This window comes from Rhodnius prolixus, unplaced genomic scaffold (assembly GCF_049639745.1).
Source record: "Rhodnius prolixus isolate KJV_2025 unplaced genomic scaffold, Rpr scaffold_1, whole genome shotgun sequence".
NCBI lineage: Eukaryota > Metazoa > Arthropoda > Insecta > Hemiptera > Reduviidae > Rhodnius > Rhodnius prolixus.
In genome coordinates this window covers 58,709,491-58,728,129 of record NW_027411581.1, presented here as the reverse complement: position 1 = coordinate 58,728,129, position 18,639 = coordinate 58,709,491, and the positions used below count along the sequence as shown (strand labels likewise).

The following is an 18,639-nucleotide window of genomic DNA, read 5'->3' as shown; positions in this document are numbered from 1 at the left end:
ATTGGCTCTCGATGCTTTTACCAGAGCAGTGACATCCTCCATGCACCGTTCTCTCGTTACTATCAATCACCGCAGCCAGAGAGCTGTAAGAGAGGCTACTTAGCAAGGAGAAATCTAAGGGGCAGTCATGACTAAAACCTGGAAAGAGAAGAGTTCCTCTAATACGCATCTAATCACTTCTTTATGAAAAATATTTTTGTAGATGATCTTTGAGTTCGACGAAAAGATTTCTCTATACCCTTACTAACAGTTACCATCGAAATCGGGGCGATTTTTTACCTTTTTTCGGCATTACGTTGGATTCTGTGATTGTTTCTCAAATACAATCATCTCTATTGTTGACCAAAACTTTTTTTCGTTTTTTTTTTTTTCAAGTGATTCCGGAGGAGAGAAGAAGTAGTGAGCGGGGTATACATTTTCCCCTTCATCATTTCCCAAATAATAATAATAAAACAAAGAACAAAACAAATAACCGAATAAGCAGCATATCCAATCCTGACGTCTGTACAAGGGCTCAAACTGTCTGGAGTATGGGGAAGACAGGTTAGCTGGGCTCTCTAGAGTGTGGGTGTTGGGGGTGGCAGAGGCGGACGGCCATGCTTGTGGTGCCGCCCCTCCATATAGTCGGTGAAAACTCAGTACTTTGGCCACGCCTATAACGGAAACAGACTTCCCTCCGCACTTCCGTGAAATGTTCTCTTCTGTTATATATACCTAAATATGTATGTATATAAATATGGGTATGAGTATGTTTTGTGGTGGTGGCAGCGATGCAGAATCAAAAAGTAAGGAGAGGGGGGATATCATTACTATGCATACGTACCCACACCTACTTTGAATATTTGGTTTGTGTGTGTGAGTGTGTAGGTCTGTCTGGGTCTGAAACTGAGAACATAATGTGCATCCACCCTGACCAAGGATAAGGTGACCACTGTCTTGTTACTAGAGGGTTATCCGTAGCCTGAGCCTCCCTTACTCCTATTAATCTTCTAAGAGGTCAGGATGCCTCGGACAGTATTTTATTGAGGTCATTCCTGCCTCATGCTCACTATTTCTGATTTAACTAGGACAACTTCCTTTAAAGTAATTTTATTTAATAGAAATCTGCTTTTCTTCAAACTCCTCCGTTATTTAATTTCACTAATTTCTAATGGGAAGAGGTTTCATCAAATCTTCGGAAATAGGTTTTTTAACCGGAAATACTGAATCCGAATATGAGTAAACTATTTTTGTCCTGAAGTAGTGCAGGAAGTTCCTCCTTCGCGTCATCAAATTACTGTCCAGACTGAAATCCTTGAGCGTCGTGATAAGAGGCCTCTTTTCGCTCGGACATTCATATAGTGTAAATTGATTAAGTCAGGTTTCTACGCTGTATTTCGCACGAATCTGAATTCGTTTAGTTCGGCCAATTTATTAACATAGAAATAAACACAAAAATGGATTCTTATTTTAAAAAACAGCCAATCAATAGAACTTAAATTAACCAAACTTCTTTTTTGTTCTTGTTACATTGGGGCTTCGGTCCTGAAAGTACCAGGGCCTCCTAAACGATTCGTCGCCGCTAATCCCTATCTCTCGCTTGCCATCTCCTCACTCTCATCCTTCTCAGATCTTCCTTACCTGGTCCATCCACCATAAGCGAGTTCTTCCTAGTCCGCTTTGCAGCTAACGTCTGGAAAATCTCCCGGTACCTTAGCCTACCTTTTTTTAATGATGGTTTTAAGACGTCTTCATCGTCGAATATTCGCTTCAGTTCAGCATTAGTGCGGATCCTCCATTGCCCACCCATTTTTAAAGGATCCCTATATATTTTTCTAAGCACTTTCCTTTCCGATATTTCTAACACTGTAAGTAAGTAAGTAAAAGTAAAGTAGTCGCCTATTTTTTTCAGACTATCAATTAGGTGTCGTGGACGAAGGCGACTAGCAAACATACTTTACTATAAATTTCTTTTATTAACGATTAAATAAAATCCAAGGCCTAAGACCGGGAATTGAATTCAGTACCACAATTCATATTAGCTTCGCAGGTCTCGCCTCTAACCGCTCGACTACCGTGGCGCCTATATTTCTAACATTGTTTCATTTTCTTTTGTAATAACCCATATTTCACGAGCATTCAGAATAGTGCACTCTGAATCCTTGAACATTTTGAATAGCAAACAAAGCATCTACTGTAAGCGGATAATCTAACTTTAATTTCTGTACTTACATCGTTCTGAGCGGTCACAACTGCTGCCAGGTATATGGAAACAAAAATGCACAATTTCTCAGCTATCCCGGCTGGTGTGTTAGGCCTAGGTTCTTTGATGACTTCAATATAGCTTGTCTTGTTCTGGGTGATACGAAGACCTAACTCTTTTGCTTTTGCTTTAAGCTTGTGTAATGTCCAGAGGAAGGTTTCTGTTGTCATTCGTAATATACTAGTGGTTGGGGCAATCTAGCTTCTCGTACACTTTTTACTTCGAATTCTTCTACAACTTAACCCTGTACTTCTTCGTATTACTCAATTTCATCTTTATAAACAGTGTACCAATTACAGACCAACTTCCCGTAAGCTCCTCTCTATCTATACTGACGTAGACATGCTTATATTCTATAAATAGATTTTATAATTCTATGTTGTACGTTATACGTTTCAAACATTTGTCTAATAGAGAATTTGTATTCGTTTCGACACTAGTTTAGCTTCCTATTTAATCGTTTCGCCGAAATTCCATCAAGAACTGACGTGTGTTCACATTTACATTGTGAGAATCGTTCAGTTAGGTTTGTCACGATTACAGTAAAAGAAAACTCTAGATATTGTTTTAAATTACAGTTTTTTAACTTCAATTAAAATCTCTGATGTAAATGCGGTTCAGTTTCCTTGACCTATTATGATTTTATATTGTTATTACTTAGGTTTGTTTGTTCTAGCTATTTTATTATCCTTACTTGAGAAATGTTATTGCATATAATTGTATGTAGTGCAATAAAAAATAAGAAATACTGAATCATGTAACTAACTAATTGCCGTTTTGTGCGCTGCTAACTTCAATTCTCTATGATTATATCTTTTTTATTTTTTATATTGTTTATTTTATTTTTATGTATTTATTTATTTTATTTTGTTTGTTTTGCGTCAGGATTCTTCTATATTACATTCTTTAGTTCTTAGTATTTTATTTTTGTTGTTTTAAAGATAATGAATGTTCTAGTAGATAATTAGTCATTGTGGATGAATCAGCTGGGTTCTTTATAATATCATGAGGCTTTTTCCGCTGTTGAGTAAGCAGTGCATATTTAGCTGCAATCTCCATTTGTGAAATAATATATCAGTTTAACTCACATCTTAATGATGAATATTACTAAGAAAACCATCAATAATTATAATAAACAATTTCTGCTAAATTATAAGCTTTTTAATGCAACAGTTCTGGATTCTTAAGTTAAGCGTATCAAATCTTGGATTGGGATAAAACGATGAGTGAGTGGGGGGAAAACGCTGAGACACCCAGAATCCCGAAAGTTGCCTTATTCAGAGTCCCCCTTTGTATTCTTTATCTTAAAATTGGTCAAAATCTTATATCTTGCATCACTTTTCACTTAAATCACCTTAAGAGGCGCTTGGATCACTAAAACTGGACGATATTGTTGATTGTATGCGTCATTGCATGCTTGTTACTGACCAATTTCTAATTTTAATCCATCACCAGAGGTTAATTCATTTATTTAGCGTTGAGGATTTGATTTCAACATATGTTATGTTTCTGACTCCAGCTACTATTGCTGACTAAGTGAGACGGGTTTTATGGAGTTATGTATCACAGTACTAGCGAGTACTGCGAAGCTAATATGTATTGTGGTACTGGGTTCGATTCCCGGTCTTAGGCCTTGGATTTTATTTAATGGTAAATATGAGAAATCTACAGTAAAGTATGTTTGTTAGTCGTCTCCGCCCACGACACCTAATTGGTAGTTGGACGTAAAGCCTGCCTGAAAAAAATTGGCAATTACTTTACTTTTACTAGCGAGTAAACAGCTGTTGGCAGTTTGAATTACTAAAATCTTATGAGCAGCAGACGTTTTCTTTGGAGCAATTTAAGGAAATGATGATTTCGAAAATGTTAAATTGTTCATTCTACCTCATTTCCTTGGAAGTTAGTTGAGGATGAATGAACATGAAAATTAGTAATGGATAAACGAGGTTGGCTAGTGGTTAATTTCTTGTATCCCGGTGTAGGGACAAAAAGGGATTACCCATTGACAAACCCGAAAATTTCCTAACTACGATACCACTTACGAGGTATGGCTATTAAATAACGAGACTGATGCTGCTACAGAAGAACTATGCATGCGCCAAATTTTAACGACCGACAGCTGTGCAGCGTAAAGCCTTCTCTTTCGATTGCAGCGTTTCATGTGTTTATAGAGAAATCTGTCTGACCGGAACCGTCGTTTGTGTATGAGGTGTTAGTTTCGTTTTGCTGAAAACATGATACTACACATGTAGTAGAGCAACGAATTATCGTGAAATTTCACATGAAACTGGGTAAAACCGCTACTAAAATTTATCTTTTATTAAAAGAAGTTTATGGCGATGAATGTTTTATCACGTGCGCAAGTTTTTGAGTGGTTCTCTCAAGCTGGCCGAGAAGACGTCGGAGCTGATGACCTCCCGGGTCGCCCTTCCACGTCGAAAACGGATGAAAATATCCAATTATAATTAATCAACATTACTACCACTGAGGTGCTTGCTCAACTCCGTGAAAAAGAAATACGACCCGATTTTGCGGAAGAACAAGTCACGGGTTCTCCATCAAGACAACGTGCCGGCTCACACTGCATTGTCTGTCAAGTCGTTTCTGGCCAAGTACAACAACCCAATTTTAGGCCGACCGCCTTATTCGCCTGGCCCGGCGGCCCCATGTGACTTTTATCTGTTCCCCAAAGTCAAATCTGCATTCAAAGGTTCACGATTTCAGTCCGTTGAAGCTGTGAAAGAAAAAGCGGCACGCGTCATGCAGGAGCTCACAGAAAAAGACTTCCAGCACTTTTTTGAACAATGGTAAATTCGCCATGGAGCTTTGAAGGGATAGGGGAGGGGTGTATATTGAAGGTGATAATAACTAAATATGTACAATAGTCTCGTTATTTAATAGCCACACCTCGTACTTGACCCCCGATACCTGATCCGTACTGATCATCCACAGAAATGCTAAGAAAAGATTAGTTACCGAACTGATCATGAAAGCAACAGATACCCTAGGGCACTTTTCTATATCTAAAAAGAAAGAAGTAAAGGCGTCCCACACCCCTGCTGTTTACGTAATCAGACGTGTCAACTTTACTGCGTTCTTTGGCACAAACTTGAGCTTTCAACGCTTAAATATGAAGCTCATATCTTGTTCTTTTGGTGTTGATATCTTAAAAACTGGCTTCGCGTCTAGCAGCGTACTATTCACTGGTTTGTTCCACAGGAACAAAAGATAGATGCCACTGTTTATGATGAATTATCCTATCTTTTTAGCCTTTTCATAACCCTGTATGGCCTGGATAAGCACGCTTGTCGCGATGTAATATTTTGAACTAAAATTTGTGGATTAACTGTATTTAGACAAAATATAAAAGAGATGTTTATCATTTTTTTATGATACTTGACTTCCCCAAAACTAAATTCCTTGCACTAAAGTTTAAAATCTCGGACTTATTTTCACCAAAGAAGTAAGCAAAGTCTGGCTATTAAAATAAAAAAAACTAGAATCACAAATTTCTCCGTTTAATATATAGTAACCCATATTTTCTACTTTGTGGGACACGCAACCTATGTAGGGCCTATCTTTAGTTCCGTCTCACTCTCTCGCCCATTCTCCCTCTCTCTCACTAATGAGTTTCTCTTTTTTAAGTCTTTACTTGTGCGATAAGTACCAACTTAAGGTGGTGTCTAGTAGTAAATATATGTACAAAAAAAAAAAAAAAACTTGGTATTATAATATACTAAAAAGAGTAGAAAAAAAAGGCCACATTTACCGTAAAATATATATCTTTATGCCTACTTTTTGACATTTAACATGTTCCAAGTTCTTTGGCCTTAAAACAGGTTGCTCCTTCACCTTAATGCCTCTCTCTTGCTACTGCCGAGAACTTTTATAATTCTAGTTTTTTGTTTGTTTTAGTTTATCAATAAATTAAACATTTTTTTTTTTGTCGACTAGTTGGGTATTAGATATTCTTTTTTCCCCTGTTTTAATGGATAAGAAATATATTTTTAATACAAAATATTATATTAATTTCCCTCAATATGCGTTTGGATCGATAATACCGTGTTTTTGCCCGCTAAATATTCTGTAGATTTAATTGTGGAAAGTGCTGCACTCGGTGGTCATCAATTTCATTAAAAGCAAAAAAACTAAAGTAAAATCGTATCAGGCGAGCTTTACGTCAAACTACCAAATTAGATAGCGTGGACGAAGACGATTAACAAACATACTTTACTATGAATTTCTCATATTTAACCATTAAATGAAATACAAGGTTTAGACCGGGGAATCGAACCCACTAAACCAACAATACAGCTTAGCTTTGCGGGTCTAGCCTATAACCGCCTAACATACTTTACTATAAATTTATTATATTAATCATTGAGACCGAGGAATCGAACCCACTAAACCAACAATACATCTTTGCTTTGCGGGCCTCGCCTTTAACTGCCTAGCATACTTTACTATAAATTTCTCATATTAAACATTAAATAAAACCAAGGACTAGACCAGGGGAATCGAACCCACTAAACCAACTACATCTTAGCTTTGCGAGTCTAGCCTATAACCACCTAACATACTTTACTGTAAATTTCTCATATTTAACCTTTAAATAAAATACAAGACTTTTTAGAGATGGGAATCGAATCCACTAAACCAACAATACATCTTAGCATTGCGGGTCTAGCCTATAACTGCCTAACATACTTTACTATAAATTTCTCATATAAAACATTAAATGAAATACAAGGTTTAGACCGGAGTAGCGAACCCACTAAACCAACAATACATCTTAGCTTTGCAGGTCTAGCCTAAAACTGCTCGGCTACCGTGTTGCTTATACTTAAACTACAATACAATAAACAATTTACTTTTTCAAGAATAATTTGAGTTCAGCTTTTTAAGTTTATTTTATTTTACATTTGTTATTTTCAACTTCACTTTTCTTACTTCTTCGCTGCAGTCGGTCTCCTGCCAAGAATTACTTAATTTCTCTCTCTTTGCGGTATTCCTAATTATAAATAATATCTCCTTAAAAACTTGCAGTTTAAGAAGTTAAACATAAGGGTCGTTTAAACGCCAAAAGTACCCAACATTTCATTAATACTTCATTGATCTCCTTAACAAAAACTTACAGTTTAAAAAGTTAAGTATAAGGGTTGATTAAACGCCAAAAGGTACACAAATCAGCAAGTACCCAACATTTCATTCAAGCTTAGTTGATATAATTTAAGTAATTTTGCTGCATTAACTTTTCCTTCACATTTTTTAGAATTTATTAGATGTCACAGACCCTTATGCTGGCCAGTTCGTTCATAATATTATTTGGTTATAATTATGATAAAATGTATATTATATCTTCGTTTTTAAATAGGTACTTTATTTTAACTCTATTCCAAATTATTCTTCTGATTTATCTTTAATATGCCCTTTATTCTGAAGTTGTCACATCTTATACATGCATGTTAAAGTAGAAAAAGACAAAGTTAGAGTCGGCTACTGTTTAATTTTGAATCACGGAGGATTTAAAACAATATTTCAGACTTGAATTCGTCTTACCGAAATATTCGTGAGCACAAATAACACACAGTTAATACCAAGTAGATTATTCAACAACAATTATTCATTTCTCAATTGTAATTTAATTTTACTTACAGTAAAATACTGGAATAATTAGCTGTCCTAAAAGTATGCAATACTTATTTATTTTATATTACATAACATATATATAACATTGTGAGAAGAACAGCTACATTGAGAGTGTGATTGAAGAAAACTATATTATTTGCGATAAAGCCAGATAATTATTACCTATTATTATAAACGTTTGACTACTACATAAAATAACAATTACTTTAATCGAAGAATAAACTTAAACAGACGATTTTTATTAAAAATAAAATAATCGAAATCATTGATGTATGTTGGTGTAAGCATTTTTTTAAAAAAGTTTTTAAATTTTGTAGCCTCGTATTTTTTTTTATTTTTTATAACGTTTTCTTTTTAACCTGTAATTAATAGTTTGATTATTATAGATTAATAGATATTACAGTCAATCTACAGTGCTACTTGAACAAATTTTTTGTAGATGAAAATGGCCAGCATAAGGGTCTGTGACATCTAATAAATTCTAAAAAATGTGAAGGAAAAGTTAATGCAGCAAAATTACTTAAATTATATCAACTAAGCTTGAATGAAATGTTGGGTACTTGCTGATTTGTGTACCTTTTGGCGTTTAATCAACCCTTATACTTAACTTTTTAAACTGTAAGTTTTTGTTAAGGAGATTTTTGTACCTTTTGGATAGATTTTCATTTTTGTCTATTTTGCTAAGTTACATATCTGCTTTACTGTTTTTTTTAAATTTGGAATAAGCAATTCTATCATTATAACCTGATAAGGTGTTAAGTAGGAACCGTAACTACCACTGGAGAGATCTTTTTAAAGAATGATTATAGTTGCGGTCCCCAAACCATCCTCAATAACAATTTTTTTGAGAAAGCCTTTTTATATAAAATAGGAAGGTATTTGTACGTAAAAAGCAAATTTAAACTGCGATTTCAGACCTTCCTTTTAAGAGGAGTAAGAAAAATAAACGGGCGATTACAGTACTTCTCCCTAAAAGGCAAAGAGGCAAAGATTTTGAATCGAACGACAATTCATTAATGTAAATAGTTTCACCCATTGATAATTTTAACGATTTCAGTACTTCCTCTTAGTAGGTGTAAGAGCATGATGGCACTTCACAGCCATGTAGAGGAGCTTTAATCACTTCTTCGTGCTAAATTTTATCAAAATCGGACAAAGCGTTATAGAAATATTGGTAATAATAGTTTTAGAAACGGCCTTACTTGGGTGGGGCAAACTCCCCTCCATATAAGGCGTAGCGACGAGACTTTTAAAGTGCAAATCTGTACAAAATTTCGATTCGAATGACACTTCATTCATGAAAATCAGTTCACTTGTCGATAATTTGAAACGTTTGCTATACTTCCCCTTAACTAGTGTAAGAGCAGATCGCCGCTTTAATGTTACGTAGGGGAGCCCTAACTCTATCATCCTACCAAATTTTATCAAAATCGGGCTAAGATTTACAGAGTAATTAGTAATAATAATTTTGAAGGGGGCCTTACATACAGGGGGCTAACTCCTCTCTAATTCGGTGTACAGCGTCGAGACCCCCAAAAGGCACATCTACATAAAATTCCGAATCGAATGTCACCTCATTCATGAAAATCGGTTCTTGCGTTTAGGCGCTACGTAGTTTACAAAAAAGGTAACAACAACAAGAAGAAGAAGAAGAAGAACAAGAACAACAACAATTTCTGAAAATGCCGTTTTTGCTCATTTTCGGCGACTTTTTTCTCGAAATCTATTAGGTCTGGGGGGTTGCAAAAAAATTACAGTTATAAAGGAGCGTTTGCCCTATATTTTAAAGAAAATTTGGGAATTTTATCTTTTATAGAAAAAGAGAAAAAAATTGTCAAAGTTGGGTGTTTTTTAACGTTACGCTTTTTCGTGCACTTTTTGACGATCAATCCTTATACAACTGTCCTACCGGACAGTTTTAATATCATTTAAATAATTTTACTATATTAATTTTCATTAATATTTTTTAGAATTTATTAGATGTCACAGTCTTTATCTGGCTATTTTCATTTACAAAATATTTGTTCAGTAAAATGTAGCAACCATTTAATTTAGATTTGATTGTACTCGTAATAGGAGGTAGCAAACTATTAATCATTAAATCTTTAAAAATCGTTAAATAGCACCCCTGTAAAAATTAAACTACAAAATGGAGAGGAATAATAGGTACACATGAAACATGACCCACAATTTTATGTTTTTTCGTACTTCCCAAAAAAATAACCTTTATGCCCATTTTCTGATTATTACTTTCTGAGCCTTACATTATTAGTTTAGAAATCAAAACATTTAGCAAGAAAAGTCTTTTATTTTCCTTTTGAGGCAAAATTTTATTGTGTAGTTTGATAGTTCATTAAATATCTACGGAGAAAATATTAGTAAACCAAATTAAATTTTATTAAAAATAGTTTTATTTTTGACGATCAACTGTTTTACAACTGGAGAGATTTAATACAACTTATAGGCAATATAAATAACTATTCCGGAAGGAAGAAAGAATATTACCGATTTCAGTCATTGTATATTTACTGTTTGTATATTTCTATTCTTTCTAAGTCGTCCATATGTCTTTCTATCCTTACTGTATGTAGCAGCGTCGTTGTGTTCTTGATAATGTCCGATTGGTGACTGTTTGATTAGGTGGTTTGCGGAAGTGGAGTCTGTTTTGTTGTATATGTACGAACGGACGTTTTCTTGGTATCAATCTTTGACTTTTCTCCCGCTTTAACCAATATAAGTACTACCTCATATTTTAAAGTCAGCTGTTGACATAAGGGTTTGTCAGTTTCGGTTTGTTCACTTATTCTATTTCCTAAACGTGGTTTTGAGGCCCAGATATTGCAACACCTAACGATCGACAAGAAATGACAGTAACATTACTATCAAATATTGAAGAAGTATGCGCAAGGACATTTAGCGACTGACATTATCAAAAATATTAAAAAACTGAAGACACAGAACAAAACAGATAATCAGGAACTACGCACAGCTAATAACCTAAGGAAGGAAGTGAAGAAGAATACTCTCATATAAACTTAAGAGGGCAAGGGCAACTCTGCGGTAATTTTAACACCTCAGACTATGTTAACAAAACGACTTCATACACAAAAACGGACAAACCCAACTTAAGAACGACCTGACAACATGAGTCCAGCAGCAAATCTAGACATCTTTAAAAACAGCTACCTTTATCGAGTACTCAAATACTTATCCATGAATCCTACAGCACCTAACCTGAGAACAGTTCCCAAAGTTATTTATAAAATATACACAACACATTATCCATTTATCGAAAGACACAGAACTAACATTCTCATCACGCCTCATATCGCTTGACATTACAAACCTTTACACTTCTACCCTGTCAGAGACTCTTTATTACAAAAAAAAACTAAAAGCCGAAATCACACTACAGTACATTGACCAACTAATAGCTCTAACCGAAACCGAACCTAGCTTCAAACCAAATTACTTTAGATTTAACAATAACTTTTACCTTGCTATTGACAAATTAAGGAATGGCACACTACCCATTGGCTGGAATTTTCTGAAATATTAATGCATCATGAACGTGCGTTCCACAATTGAAGAAAGAATTCGGTGCATCATTTTACGCACGTTATGTGGACCATTTAATGTAGACCACTTACTAACTTATACTCAAACTAGATGTAGACATATGTAAATTATTTTCTTAACTAACAGACATCGCCCTAACACATGAAAATGAGAACTACAGAACTCTTAACTTCCTGGATATGACACCCGACTTAGAATTCGGAATATTCAGAAAGCCCACGTTCACTGACACTATTATACACACCAACTACCAACCTATTCTACATAAACTAGTCGCTCTCAGACACCTGACAGATCGAAAACAAAACCTCTTGTGCTGACCAACTGTGAGGGAGAACATTCGCACAAATAACAGTTATACCACCAACATTATTAATAAATTACTAAGTACAAACAAACATTGCCCAAACCGAGACCAAAACAATAACCCACCAAACATATTCGCGACTTTTACTTACATCGGAAATGAGACAAACTATGTTACCTTTCCAAGAAACTAGGCCTCTAAACCGCGCTTAGGGCCAACGACAAACTGCGAAACTAACAACCCTTACGATAACAGCGATATTTACAAACTAGTTTGTCCAGACTATGATAGTACCTTTATTGACCAGAGCGGGAGAAAAATCCAAGACAGATACAAAGAACACATCCGCTCGTACAAACACAACTTAGCAAACCTCCTTATAAAACACAGTCACCAACTGGACAGTATCAACATCACAATGACTCTGTTACATACAGGAAAGTAAGAAAACTTATGGACATCTTGGAAATATGCAAACAGAAATCTATTCACATTATGAAAGACCATATTAACTATAACTCTGATACACTCTTTAAAGTCATTCTGTACCACACACACACCGACACAGCTGAGCAAACCTAACGAAAAAAAGTATAAATATAACCAGCGTGTAGCATGTTCTCTGCTATTAAAACAGTTCTATTAAGATTTTATTTATTTAAGCATCATTTGCGATATGATTAGAATCATATGTTCATCAATACTTAATTTAACAACAATTATTTCCCAGCACAAATGAACTAGGTATGATTCAGTATTTCCAGCTTACGTTCTCACAACTTCCATTTTACAATTCTTAAACATCGCCTAAGCATAAAATTTGCATATCCCTTAATTACCTACTAGGATTCTTTAATTTTCACCAACTACTTCCGTTAATTTACAAAAACGCTAATCGACCTTATAGTCGATTAAAAAGAAAAGATTAAAGAATACCAAAAAGGATTACATATCAATTATAAAAGACGATTTGAGGGAAATTATGAATGTTAATTCAGGACTTATTGTCTATTAAAAAAAAGGAAGATAAATAAAAAAATGTGAATAAATTAATACCAAAATACAATTTAGGGAAACATTTTAAACATATAATCTATTAAAAAGGATAGTCTAAATAATACATTAAAAGAGAATAGAAATCCATTCCAAAAAACTATTTGGGGAAACAAAGAGAGGGAATTTTGGGGTTACAATCAATTAAAAAGTTAAGGTCTAAGTGTTCACCAAAAATAAAATTGGAATACTTTTTTGAGAAACAAAAACGCTAATTTAGAACTTATAAATATTAAAAAGAAAAGAATTAAAAAAAACATTAAAAAGGATTGGCTATCAATTCAAGAAAACAACCTGGGAAAAACTAGAATACTAATTTCGAACCTATAGTCGACTATTATAATGAAAAGATGAATGAATCCATCAAAAAGGCTTAGAAAACAATCCAGGGGAACCAAGAATGGGAATTTTATACTAAAAAGGAAGGATTATAGGATGTATTAAAAAAGGTTAAAAATCAATTCCAAAAAAACAAATTGGGAAAAAGCAAAGAATACATTACTTTCGAACTTACGAACCTATAGTCGATTAAAAAGAAAATATTAAAGAATACATTACAAGGGATTAGAAATCAATTAAAATACTTTTTGTAGTATTCAAAATTAAAGAATCAGTCAACACAAAATGTAGTCCTATTAATTTGTAAGTAATAATTAAATGATAACGTGCTACTTCATGCAAGAATAATAAAAATATAATTGAAATTTAAAATAAGTAATTGATTATAAAGACTTACGGTGTTGATAGAAGTATATAGAAGTCCATCAGCATCTCAGTAGATCATCAGTCCAAACAGCACTTGACACTTGACACTTTTTAAAAGAATTCACAACAATATTCGCACTAAAACTGGTATATCACGCACTAAGTATAACTTAAACACAATTTATAAATTAGAATTTTACTTTAACACGTACTTAAATTCGCTTAAAAAAAATCACGATAAAAACGAGACACACGAACGAGTTGAAGATGGCCGCCGGTAACTGGCCAGGCCGATCAGCTGGTAAAGGAAGGTTATCTAAGCAGAGTGACCAACAGTTTTTCATTTATAATCTACAATAATAAAATATAATTAGTGAATTAAATATTTTATTTCATCGATTTAAGGCGACTTTAAAATATCAAAGATGATATGATTAAATCAATGAAAATAAAGAAAAAATTGGTATGATTACTTTATTACAAACTACAGCTTTAATCACTCTGCTTAGATAACCTTACTTAACCAGCTGATCTGCCTGGCTAGTTACCGGCGGCCATCTTTAACTCGTCCGTGTGTCTCTTTGTTATCGTCATTTTTTATATGAATATTTGTGCGTGTTAAAGTGAAGTTCTATTTTATAAATTGTGTTTAAGTTATACTTAGTGCGTGATATATAGTTTTAGTGCGAATAGTGTTGTGAATTATTTTAAAAAGTGTCAAGTGTCAAGTTCTGTTTGGATTGGTGATCTACTGAGATGCTGTTGGATTTTTATATTATTTAAACACAGTAAGTCTTTATAATCAATTACTTATTTTAAATTTCAATTATATTTTTATTATTCTTGCATGAAATAGTATGTTATCATTTATTTATTACTTACAAATTAATATTAGTGCTACGTCTTGACTTCGTTCAGTGTTGGTTAATTCTTTAATTTTGAATCCTACCAAAAGTATTTAAATTGATTTTTAAACTTATTTGATGTGTTACTAAATCTTTTCTATTAATCTACTATTAGTTAAAAATTATCATTCTTTGTTTCCCAATATTGTGTTTGGATATGACACCTAAATTCTTCTTAATCAGCTTTAGGTTCAAAATTAGTGTTCTTGGTTTCCCCAAGTTGTTTTTGCAATTGTTTTCTAAAGCTTTCTGACGTATTAAAGTTAATAAGTCGAGAAATCTTATCAAAAGCATCACCTTACACTTTATAAGAAGAAGTAACTTCTAGTCAAGTCTAGTCTTCTTCTAAAAAGTCAATTACTGCTAACCAAGTTACCAAATTATATCAGTTTCTTTTAAGTGTAATGGTTGTAAAAAATTCGAGTACATTGTTAGAAGACTATGTTTACATTCAATACAACACGAAATCTGTTACATGAATTTGTGTGTTTCTGGTGAACGAAGAGACGTTCAGTTGAATTATTTTGAGTAATGTCTTTAGTTGTTTGGTCAGTCGTTTACAAGCTATCATCCAAATTTGTCAAAGGTACGAGGGTCGTTTGAAAAGTCCGTGCAAAGTCAGAGAGATAGCGCTACTGGCGCGTATCGAGGTTATGTTTAGTTAGTAGCATCTCTTGGAAGAACACACACCAAGTTTCAGCCAGATCGGTCTATTTCTTTGTGTTTGGCATTCGTTTGAATCGAGGAAGTCGAGTGATTTTCAAAAAATGGACGAAAAAGAATTTCGTGTGTTGATTAAACACTACTTTATGAAAGGCAAAACGCCTCAGGAGACTAAAGAGAAGCTTGATAAACATTATGGTGACTCTGCACCTTCGATTAGAACAGTTTATAAGTGGTTTCAAAATTTTCGGAGTGGCCATATGGGCACAAGTGACGCTGAACGTTCTGGACGCCCCTGTTGAGGGTTACTACTCCAGAAATCATTGATAAAATCCATGATATGGTGATGGATGACAGAAGAGTGAAGGTGCGTGAGATTGCTAGTGCTGTGGGCATCTCGAATGAACGGGTACATAATATTTTGCATCAACATTTGGACGTGACAAAGCTATCCGCAAGATGGGTGCCGCGATTGCTCACGCTTGACCAAAAACGAAATCGTGTGAATTGTTGCAAGGACGGTTTGCAGCTGTTCCAGAAGAATCTTTAAGCGTCGTTTCGTCACTGAGGATGAAACATGGATACATCACTACACTCCTGCGGGGGAATCTGCGCCAAAAAAGGCGAAGACCGTTCCTTCGGCCGGAAAGATTATGGCGACTGTCTTTTGGGATTCGCAAGGAATAATCCTCATCGACTATCTGGAAAAGGGTAAAACTATTACAGGTGCATATTATTTATCGTTATTGGACCGTTTGAAAACCGAGCTGCAAGAAAAACGCCCACGATTGGCCCACAAAAAAAGTCCTTTTCCATCACGACAACGCACCAGCTCACACCTCAGCAGTTGTGGTCGCAAAATTAATGGAAATAGGGTTCGAACTCGTTTCACATCCCCCCTATTCTCCAGACTTGGCTCCCTCGGACTACTATTTGTTCCCCAATATGAAGAAATGGCTGGCGGAAAAAAGATTTTATTCAAACGAGGAGGTGATTGCAGAAACGAATGGCTATTTTTCAGACTTGGACAAATCCTATTATTCGGAAGGGATCAACAAACTAGAGCAGCGTTGGACGAAGTGTATAAGCCTAAAAGGAGACTATGTTGAAAAATAAAAAAGGTTTACCCCAAAAAATTAAGTAGTTTTTATTTTTGCACGGACTTTTCAAACGACCCTCGTAAGTTGTAAATTGTTGCTTTTGATTTTTCATTGTTTTCCAAGCTTTTTTGAGATATTTTTTGATCCTTTTCTTGTTTTAAAATTGACTAAAAGTTTTGTATTTTGGAATTGATTTCTAATTCTCTTTGGTGTTTTGAAGTCAAAATCACAAATCGAGAAATCCTACTATAAGGTGTATCACCTTCAACTTTACAAGAAGTTACTACTAACAGCAAATCAATCAAAGCAATTACTGTTAAAGAAATCTTATATCTTCATTTCGTCACCTTCTTAGAGAGAACATTTTTGCTTACCTTTTCGATCAGTTTGAAATCAATTACCATTATTTTGGTTTTTATTAATGTTTTAAGATTAGTTGATGTCTGTAAGTCGGGTGATAGTTTTGTTAATGTCTGTGTTGCCGTCTTTTGCTTATAACATTGTGTCGTCAGTAGCTAATACCGGTATATTAGGTATAGGTCGGTCCATAGAGTAGAAACTGAAGAGTATACTCGTAGAACTTGCTGCTCCTGAGGCAGACTCGCGAGAATTGTCGTCGAGTACTGTAAGTGACATTGAATCTTACCCAAATAGTTAGATCTTGTAAAAAGGGATCGTATGATTTGAATTATATTTGTAAATTATTTATTGTATTTAGTCAGGAAAATAAAATAAAATCTAGGGAAATGAATGAAGAACAGAGCAATCAACCGGTGGGAAACTGGTTTACGAATTATTTTCAAATAATAAAACGAACGATAAATATTAAAAGACAAAACATTGAAATGGTGGATACAAAATGCACGACAAACTTCCCTCTCCCCCCCTCCAAAAACGAGTCACAAAACAAAATTAAAAAAAATAAATCATCAAAAAGAAAGAAAGCGAACGATTTGTCAGTTTTATTGTGTACCAGTTTCTCTGTACAAACGGTAATTTCCCATTCATCACTTTTCTATATCCATTTATCTGGATCGTTTTCGGCGGTAAGGCGGGAGGATCTGTATATTATATATAGCCCGCATCACTAGCGCTACCGTCGGTCTTCTTTATAAAGACAAAAAAAAAATTAATTTTTTTTCCCCCAAAAAACAAAAGCTCAAAACAAAAATTAATTGTTATTTTCATGGAGACTATATACTACGTCACGGTATCAGTATTCGGTCATTACACGTGATTAACGATCATGTGCTTGATTGTTTCTATTCACATTGTCTATAACAATAGATAAGGTTAATTCTCTTTTAGTTTAAAGCCGAAAGTTGGTCCAAAAAAGGCGACATCGAATTTTTATAATTGGTTTCTAGTCAGTTCTATAGATGTCAGTTCCGTTTTGTTGTATTGATCATTTCTTTTATTTTTTTGTTTGCTCTTTCAGTATTTTTCGTTTCCGTTTTTTTTTCAAATTTATATTTGGGGGATGTCTAAAAGGGAATTCTTGAAATTAAGGAATATTTATTGATACGTCATGCACAAGAATCTTTCCAATATATGCTAATATACGAGGGTCGTTTGAAAAGTCCGTGCAAAAATTAAAAACTACTTAATTTTTTGGGGTAAACCTTTTTTATTTTTCAACATAGTCTCCTTTTAGGCTTATACACTTCGTCCAACGCTGCTCTAGTTTGTTGATCCCTTCCGAATAATAGGATTTGTCCAAGTCTGAAAAATAGCCATTCGTTTCTGCAATCACCTCCTCGTTTGAATAAAATCTTTTTCCCGCCAGCCATTTCTTCATATTGGGGAACAAATAGTAGTCCGAGGGAGCCAAGTCTGGAGAATAGGGGGGATGTGAAACGAGTTGGAACCCTATTTCCATTAATTTTGCGACCACAACTGCTGAGGTGTGAGCTGGTGCGTTGTCGTGATGGAAAAGGACTTTTTTGTGGCTTTTTTCTTGCAGCTCGGTTTTCAAACGGTCCAATAACGATGAATAATATGCACCTGTAATAGTTTTACCCTTTTTCAGATAGTCGATGAGGATTATTCCTTGCGAATCCCAAAAGACAGTCGCCATAATCTTTCCGGCCGAAGGAACGGTCTTCGCCTTTTTTTGGCGCAGATTCCCCCTTGGTAACCCATTGTTTAGATTGTTCTTTGGTCTCAGGAGTGTAATGATGTATCCATGTTTCATCCACAGTGACGAAACGACGCTTAAAGTCCTGCGGATTCTTCTGGAACAACTGCAAACCGTCCTTGCAACACTTCACACGATTTCGTTTTTGGTCAAGCGTGAGCAATCGCGGCACCCATCTTTCGGATAGCTTTGTCATGTCCAAAGGTTGATGCAAAATATTATGTACCCGTTCATTCGAGATGCCCACAGCACTAGCAATCTCACGCACCTTCACTCTTCTGTCATCCATCACCATATCA

General features: G+C 34.7%; 1 protein-coding gene across 3 annotated transcripts in view; it reads left to right on the top strand.

Moving 5' to 3' along the window:
- MESR6 (misexpression suppressor of ras 6) overlaps nucleotides 1–18,639 on the top strand; it is a 906,147-nt gene that overhangs the window by 38,841 nt on the left and 848,667 nt on the right. The gene's annotated exons all lie outside the window — the stretch shown is intronic.